This window comes from Metopolophium dirhodum, chromosome 4 (genome assembly GCF_019925205.1).
Source record: "Metopolophium dirhodum isolate CAU chromosome 4, ASM1992520v1, whole genome shotgun sequence".
NCBI lineage: Eukaryota > Metazoa > Arthropoda > Insecta > Hemiptera > Aphididae > Metopolophium > Metopolophium dirhodum.
The window spans coordinates 38,648,632-38,657,664 of NC_083563.1; the positions used below are offsets into that span (position 1 = coordinate 38,648,632).

Genomic DNA, 9,033 nt, shown 5'->3' on the forward strand with positions numbered 1-9,033 from the left:
ACCTTGTCCGACAAGGTCCGACAAGGTCCGACAAGTATCAGGTGAGTAATCGTCTGTTTTACCTCATCCCGATAGTAATACACAGCCACCCAAAACCACCTGCGCGAAAACGGTTTAACCAAGAAACAGCTGATTAACAGCTGTTTCCACGTAGGGAAGAACTGCCCCCGCGTGATAAGGCGACGGGGAACAACCAGGGGTGCGTTCGAAAACTCAACTCTAGTTAACTCTATAAAAAAATAGTTACCCAACTTCTGTATGTATTAGGTATATCAATTTGCCATGCATTAAACCAAAATAATTGTTGTCCGTTTTGAAAATGATGTTTATTTGTGTAATATTGGGAATAATAGTAAAATATATATCTTAATAATTTAATATTTAAGTATTCAACCAAGATCTACCACACAAATGTATACAAATTGTTATTTTTCTATATTAGATAAAGAACAGTTAAATAAATATCTGTTGGATACTTTACAAAAAGATATATCCAAAAAAACAAATACTTCTGAACTCCAAGAAACCCAGACTTGCCAGACTTATCTTCAACAGTTGTTTTATGGGGAAACATCTGGTTGTGAGGATGAACACGATGGTAATTATTTTATATGATATGTGGCCAATGAACATGTGTCATATTGTGTACATATAATTACATCATAATTTATAATATACTATACAATAGATTTTACAATTGAATGGCATCAATTGATGTTAGTAATTAGATTATTTTTAAATATTAAAATAATGTGCGTATATAATACTATTTTTACTTACTTGATTAAAAATCAAGTAAGTATGGTAATTGAAATGAAAAAAGTCTGAATTTTGAAATCTTCAAGAATTTGTGTTAAATAGGAAAATAATAAAAATGTAACTCAGTAATGATGAGTAAGAAGGTAATTTAGCTAGCTTTAATATAAAATATTAATGAGAGGGATTTGATATCACAACCAACGGGTATAACCACTTGAATTCATAAATTATTTGTAACGTCACATTAGCTACTGAAATTTCGTCATTAAACCGCCATGTAAACAGTAAAAAACATAAAACTAATTCTTTGAGTGTATCAAATTCATCATCTATTGTATAAGCTCTAAAACCCAAAATTACCCCATTATCCGAAAAAGTAAAAAATGCTGAAATTAAAATAACAGCTTTTCTGGCCGAACATAATATTTCCTTTAATACTATGGACCATTTTTCCGACTTAATTAAAACTTGTTTCCCAGATTCTGAGATAGCAAAAAACATCCATCTTAAACGAACTAAGACTACTGCCATTATGAAAAATGTAATTGGAAAATGCCATAAGGAATATTTGACACAATGCCTCAGAGAAGTTAAGTTTAGCGTTCTTACCGATGTACAAAACAATCATGTGTAGTGGTTAGGTATTTTAACAAAGATGTAGGTAAAATTATCAGTCATTTTTTTGAACTATCTTGTGTATTTGGACCAAATGATCATAACAAGACATTTGAAGATGCCACAGGCAAGAATTTATTTAATAGTATATTAAAAGCATTTAATGATTATGATATTCCTCTTAATAACTTAATTGGTTTTGGGTCAGACGGATGCAATGTAATGATGGGTGCTCATAATTCGGTTGCCAGTCGCATGATACGAAAATTCCCGGGCATAACAATTTGGACATGCATTTGTCATTCTCTACATTTATGTGCTAGTGAAGCGTGTAAAAGTCTTCATCAACGCTGTGAAGAACTAGCTCGTAGCATTTACTCTTTCTTCTCAATGAGCTCAAAAAGAAATGATCAATTTGTTCAATTCCAAGAATTTTGCTCAACACCCACCCATAAAATATTGCATCCATTTCAAACGAGATGGTTATCCTTACAGGCCGTTGTATCTAGATTGTTGGAACAATGGGATGCTTTAAATTTGTATTTTAAGGATAGAATTTTAAGTGAAAGACTTTTGATAGTTGACAGTATTTATAAATCATTAAATGGCCCACTTATAAAATTAATTTTTCTTTTCGTGGACTATATCTTACCAAAATTCACCTTAAAAAGCCTTATAAATTACGTAAAATAATAATATTAAACATAATAAAAAAAGAAATTGTACAATAAAATAAATATCTCAAATAAAAATGTAAACATAATAAATTACGACACGAATTATATTTCAATTTTTTTTTTTTTTAGTTCGTTTGCTCTCGTCAAAAGGAAACAATAATTAATGTATACAAATCAATACTGTTACAACAACCAAAAATTAAATATATGGACTTGGTTCTAAGCGTTTGCAAAACAACTGGTATCGGTAGGAATACAGTTAGTAAAACCATTTCGGATTATAAAAATTAAGGCGTATTAAAGTCTCCGAATAAAACCAAAATCAGGGCTTCAGTAATCGAAAAAACTGACGATTTCGAAAAGAATGCTGTGTGGCGAAAAGTTCATGACTTTTGGTTTAGACGTCAATTACCGACTATTGAAAAAATACTGACTTCAATTAACGAAGACCCTGACCTTCCAAATTTTTCTCATACAACATTGTACCGTTTATTGAAAAAGTTAAATTGTACGTTTACTAAGAGAGGTCGTAACAGTGCTATGATTGAAAAAGAAGAAATCGTCATTTGGAGAAATAAATATTTAGAAAACATGCGAAAATATCGAGAGGAAGGAAGGACCATTTACTACCTGGATGAAACGTGGGTAAACGCAGGTGACGTTTCAAACAAAATATGGGTAGACAAAACCATCGAGTCTGGCAGAGACGCATTCCTGAAGGGTCTAACAGTCGGTGCTACCAACCCAAGTGGCAAGGGCAAGCGTTTAATTGAAGACCTGAGGGCAACAACAAGACATCTACATATTTTGGCCAAAATAAGTTTTTGATTGTACATTATCAAGAAAAAAACTGCGTCGTTTAGTGCAACAACCAGACAAATCCGACTGTTAAATACAAAGATATCATATAAATGGACATGTCTGGTTTTTATTTTAGTGCAACAACAAGACATCTCTGGAGATATCTTGTTGTTGCACTAAAATAAATAGTGGGAGATATCTTGTTGTTGCATTGGGAACACTGTTAATTCGCACATGGTCCTCTTGTTATGATTGTGTTAACGTTATCACTGTATAACTGCTGCTCACTACAATCACACTCGATATCAGTGGCGCAACTACGGGGGTGCTAGGGGGTGCTTAAGCACCCCCAACTCTATTTTAAGCACCCCCAAGACTAATGTCTTTATAATTTAAAATATCTATAGTTTTAAGTTTTAACAATGTAATTTTATTTTTTAAGATATCATTATGTAATTTTTTTCTTATATTTCAATATATTATTATTACTATTATAGTCATAGACATGATAATGGGTCTATGATAATAGAGAATAAGTAACATAATATCGTCATGTTGAGATTACTGAAAGATAATATTATAAATAAATTGTAATCTTTAATCATAGACATTACTACATTTAGGCGCATGGTTCATAGATAATATTATCTATAAACCTTGCATTAGACGGTCGAGAGCACGGACGTATATACAGCCATACAGGACTGGTCTCGAGCGCTTGAAAGTGTTCGTTATTTCATTTAGTGCAGTTATTAAATTTGTTATTCGATATTCATAATGTTCAGCATTTTCAAAAAAAAAAGTATTCAAAGTAAGTCAGACCATTCAGACAGTGAAACCGTTGATGATCCTGGTCCAAGCACGTCACGTAGTTTGTGTGAACAAGATCAAAATGTTACCTACGTTAACATTGACAATGAAAATGTATGTAGCTCTCAAATTTTGAATTTAGGATTAGGAGATATAGAAAATGGACCATACCGCCCTATATTGGCAGTAAGTACCTAATGTCTTAGTTTTATTTTACATTAGTATAGGTAAGTATAGGCTTAGTGCTTACTGCTTTGCATATGCTTAAATGATTTTAGGCTTATCCAAAAACAAAGTTTGGGAAGCAATATAGATCATTTAATAAACAATGGTTTATTGAATGTGCATGGCTAGAGTATAGCACTAAATTAGATGCTGCTTTTTGTTATGTCTGTCGCATATTTGGTACGGGTGATGTTGAACCAGCATGGACAAAGACTGGACTTAGTAATTGGCAAAAGGAAGTTTTTATTATTTAAACTAATCATTATATTTATACTTTTTCCATATAATCTAGTTTGTTGATAAATTAAATAAGCACAAAACGTCCCAAAATCATTTAACAAATGTATCAAAAATGGAAGCTTATAAATCAAGTAAAAAAACGGGTAGTGTTAAATCTCAAATCTTAAGTGCTCAAAGTGAAATAGTTATTAAAAATCGCAAGTATATTTTAAATTTGATCGAAATAGTTTTGTATCTTGCAAAACAAGGTGTTTCGTTTAGGGGGCACCGTGAAGATTCTGATTCATGCAACCAAGGTACTAAATTTATACTATAATATATAAATTATTAACAATAAATAATATAACTAATAAAACATAATTTCAATATTCATAAGGTAATTTTTTGGAACTTTGCAATGTGTTCTCTAAATGTGTAGTGGACTTCAAAGAGTATCATGAAAAGAAAATCAACTTCACTAGTTGGAAAATACAAGAAAGTATATTGCAAATAAGTGCAGATAATATAAGATTGGCTATCATTAGAAAAATAATAAGTACTGGATTTTTTGCAATAATGGTGGATGAAGCAAGGTAGGGTATATTATATAATTAAATAAAAAAAAGGTTTTTGTTTAATATAAGAATATTTTTTTATAGATCTCATAAACAAGAACAACATTCGATATGTGTTCGACATGCCAATTATATGTATTTTATATTGAAGTTAAAAAAAATTTCAGAGATGCTATGGTTCCATTTCAAAGCCTTGTAATTCACGAAAGTCTACTTTTGTGGAAAGGTCGACTCTCTTTCAAGCAATTTACTCGAACTAAAAGACATCGTTTTGGTATCAAGTTCTTTATATTATGTGATGTAGAAACAGACTTTATATTAGATTTTGTTATATATACTGGTAAAACTACTGAGTTAAAAGCCTGTGATGTAAATCTTGGACAATCTGGAGCTGTAGTTTGTACATTGTTGCGTGGATATTTGAAAAAAAGGTCGTACATTATTCACGGATAATTGGTATACTTCACCATTGCTTTCCACATATCTACATAAGATTAAAACAAATAGTTGTGGGACTGTTCGGATATACTTATATACTTATATATTTAAATATACTGCAAAACCATTTATATTGATTGACAAGAAGAGACATTAAGTAGGTATTAGTGAAAAATCACATTAAAACCGATATTAGTACCTTCTGCCGGACGTATACAATTAAATATCAATTTTGCAGTGATTGCAGTGATTATTGACTGAAAGAACCGGTAGTCTTTTAGTCCGTCTACTACGTTAAACCGGTGTACACGAATACGCTCCGACTTTAAAATTTTTTTTTTAAGTATTTATTTTCTTTGAAAATTATTTGCTTTTAACCATGGCTGGTTCAATTGGAAACATGGCTGCATTATGCAAGAAAAAATTTATATACGTTCCGCCTACGCCACCGTCCGAACTCATTGAATCTACAAATTTCAAGATCAATTTTACTGAACGTAAGTTTTTACATGTCGGTCTGAATCCTACAGAGAAATTCGATGTGTTCATACTAATAATTACACCTTCGCGTTTCGTTAAAATATCTGTGAACCTCTTAAGACGTATTTTTTCCCTGATGGGGAATATATTGTCGTTTATTTTGGATCAACCGCAAAAATACAAGCGGAATTTATTTCTGGAAACAGAAATTATTTCGATGTCTAGTATGGCGTATCAAGGGGAAAATATGCTTGTCATCGAATCAAAAACACAAGCCGGATGTCGAGTATTGCTAAGTCGCACAGATTTAATGAAATTACAATATTTAGAATGGTCGATTAACGAAACAGTCGTTCGAAAATCAACCATTATACGACCACTTGTCTTAAAACAGTTAGAGTATTACCCACAGAGACTATGGGTAATTATTTGGACCAGGAATTTACCAAAGTTGATTCACCACCAAAGACACCCGAAGAAATGATCGTTTTTATCAACAATTTAAGTGATGATAAAATTATTGGATCAACTCCTAAAGAAGACATGAATTTCATCAGTCAACTGAAAATGTATGCATCGTCTCAATTAGCTGAACAATGGGCGCAACGATGGAATGGAGAAATGTCACCAGAGGTAAATCTATAAATTATATCACTTTTAAAAATATTTAATGTATATTTATTATTTTATAGTTATTCACCGAATCTGAAATGAGGCTCATTTCACCCCCGAGATATTCGAGTATGTCTCCAATGCACGAAGACCTTTCACAAGCAAGGGTAATTTATAATTTATAAATTAAAAAAATGATACAATTAATAATTATAATAATTATTTAGGTAGCTGACGAGGAACGTGGTATCGATGAATTTTTAACACAGGCGACATGGGCACCAGCTCGGAAAACAAAACCATTGGTAAATTTCACATTTAATTTTTATGATGAATATATATTAACAAATAGTTATTTGTTTAGCCTATTGATGATCCTGGCAGTCTACCGACGACGATCATAGACACTCTTCCCGCATCGTTTGATTGAGACAATTTTGCACAGCCCCCTCCGTGGTATACAGCGCCTCAATATATTGAATCTTCACCACCACGTCCTGCAGTTGATGAGAATGACGGTCCAACGTCTTTCAATCTCTCACCATCATCCTCTCCAGCTCTTCTAGGATTCACGGGTCAAAAGTTGGCAAAAAAAAAACCATCTATGCGGAGCGTAAAACGCAAACTATTTTAATATTTGTACTAAATTTATGTGAAAATAAAAACAAGAGTGATACTTAAAACAAGTTTTTTTATTTATTAGTAGGGAACGAATTTATATTAAATACATATTTTTATTGAAATGAGATATTTTTAATCTGATAAAAAATGTGTACGATTTAGATCATTCTAATTAAAATAAACCCAAATATATTTTACATATTTTTACATATTTAGGTATAAATACATATTTTTACATATTTGGTAAATAAATACATATTTTGTACATATTTTAGTAATTTTTGATTTTTTCCTTCCGACGACCAAATATTATACGTTATCTAAATGACATTTACGTACCTACGTACGATCTTGGAAATATCGGACGATGTATTTTAGTGATTTTTAATTTTCGACTTTAATTATCTGCTTCGTCTAAATTAACAAGATTAATAATTGAAGGCCTACCGTGGAGATCGGTGTATGTTACAATTTTTCAAAAACCGTTTTATTACATTAATTGATAAAACTCAGTGTTGCCAACAGATTGTAGTACATAATGTATGAATAAGAACCTATGTACGTTAAGAATTCAAAAAATCGATTTCAAGAAAGATTTTATGTATCTGAAGTTGTGGACGTTTGTTGAAATCGGTGTATGTTACATCTGATAACATAATCAGTATATATTAGTCAATACGTTCAAACTTGAATATTACAACTCACATGTACATGTTTTTCGTTGTTCGTTTTTCGTTTTTTGTTACAAATTTTCAATAATAAATTATTCAAATATGAAGAAAGCAAAAACGGTAACACAATGCACACCTGAGTCACTAGTTGTTTGTAAATGCTCGTATGAATGTAAAAAATTGACTGTGAATCGTATCGTTATGACTCGTAAACAGTTTGCGTCTTTGCGTTATAAACAACAAGGGGATTATTTGTTGAGCAGAATTTCCTTGAACAGTATTCAGCGGCGTAGTAAGGAAAAAAAAGAAATTCCTGATAGCAGTCGTAGACAATGTTCAATCAAATATACAGTGCCGGGTGAAGAGAATTTGCTACAGGTTTGTAAACAGTCATTTATGCGTTTATTTTCATTATCGAATAGTCGGTTACAGAATTTAATTGTGCACGCAAAAAAGGGTGAGATATCTTTTATAAGTAACATCGGAAAAAATCCAAATTCGCATTTACATAAAATAAAGTACCAAGAAGAAACGCGAAACTCTATTATATTACACGTGATGCAATTCCAAAGAGAAGAATCACATTATAGTCGTAATAAAAATAGTAAAGAATTTCTCAGCCCAGATCTTAATATTTCGAGATTGCATAGCGCAATTAAAATTAAAATTGTGAAATTCTAAAAACAGAAATTCTCGTTGGTGAAAAAACAGAAACGAACACAATATTAGAAATAATACAACAAGCTAAAATGGGAGTTATACACCTAAGTCTAATAACTCCAAAATACATCAAAGACATTAAAGTATCATTACCTAGGGGCACTGATTTACCCACGGACTTAGACATACAAAACATTTATGAATTAGTAAAGCTCTCAGACCTTACTATATTTTATGCAAATGACAACTTAGTGTTTATAATTTCTTTACCGTTAATTTATCAAAATAATTTTATCTTATATAATTTAATACCTGTGCCAGTGTGCACCGAAAACGATTGTGTTTATACAAAACCTAGTAATAAGTATTTAGCTATAAGTAAAAATAACGAGCACTACGCCATGTATGATGAATTTTACTATACCCATTGTAAGCACGCTAGAGACTTCCTTTTATGTCCTGAAGGTAATCCTTTACATCCACGTACGAGTAGACCCCAATATGTGAAGTATAACTTCTACAAGAACCAATGAAAGTTCCAACAAGCTGCGAGATCATGCACGTTCAAATCGGAACCTCCATCTTCCATAAAAAACGATTCAAGAACGAATGGATATACGTTACTAACTACGAAGTAGTATTTATTACATGTGACGAAGACAAAGAATCAACCAAACACACACTAAAGGGAGTAGGCATTTTACGCCTCAACGAAACTTGCAAAGGATACGCCAGCAGAGACGTACTCATACCTGGGAAAGTTGACTACAAATCCGACTACATGGATTTCAACCCAAAGTCAACCATAGAACGAGTCATGGATATGCCGTACACCGACAATAACAACTTAATGGAAGATTACCATATTAA

The 9,033-nt window shown here is 31.8% G+C and overlaps 1 pseudogene; it reads left to right on the plus strand.

The window, feature by feature from the left end:
* Positions 1–4,955: 4,955 nt before the first annotated feature.
* On the plus strand, positions 4,956–6,816 carry LOC132943729 (uncharacterized; annotated as a pseudogene).
* The last annotated feature ends 2,217 nt before the right edge of the window (positions 6,817–9,033 follow it).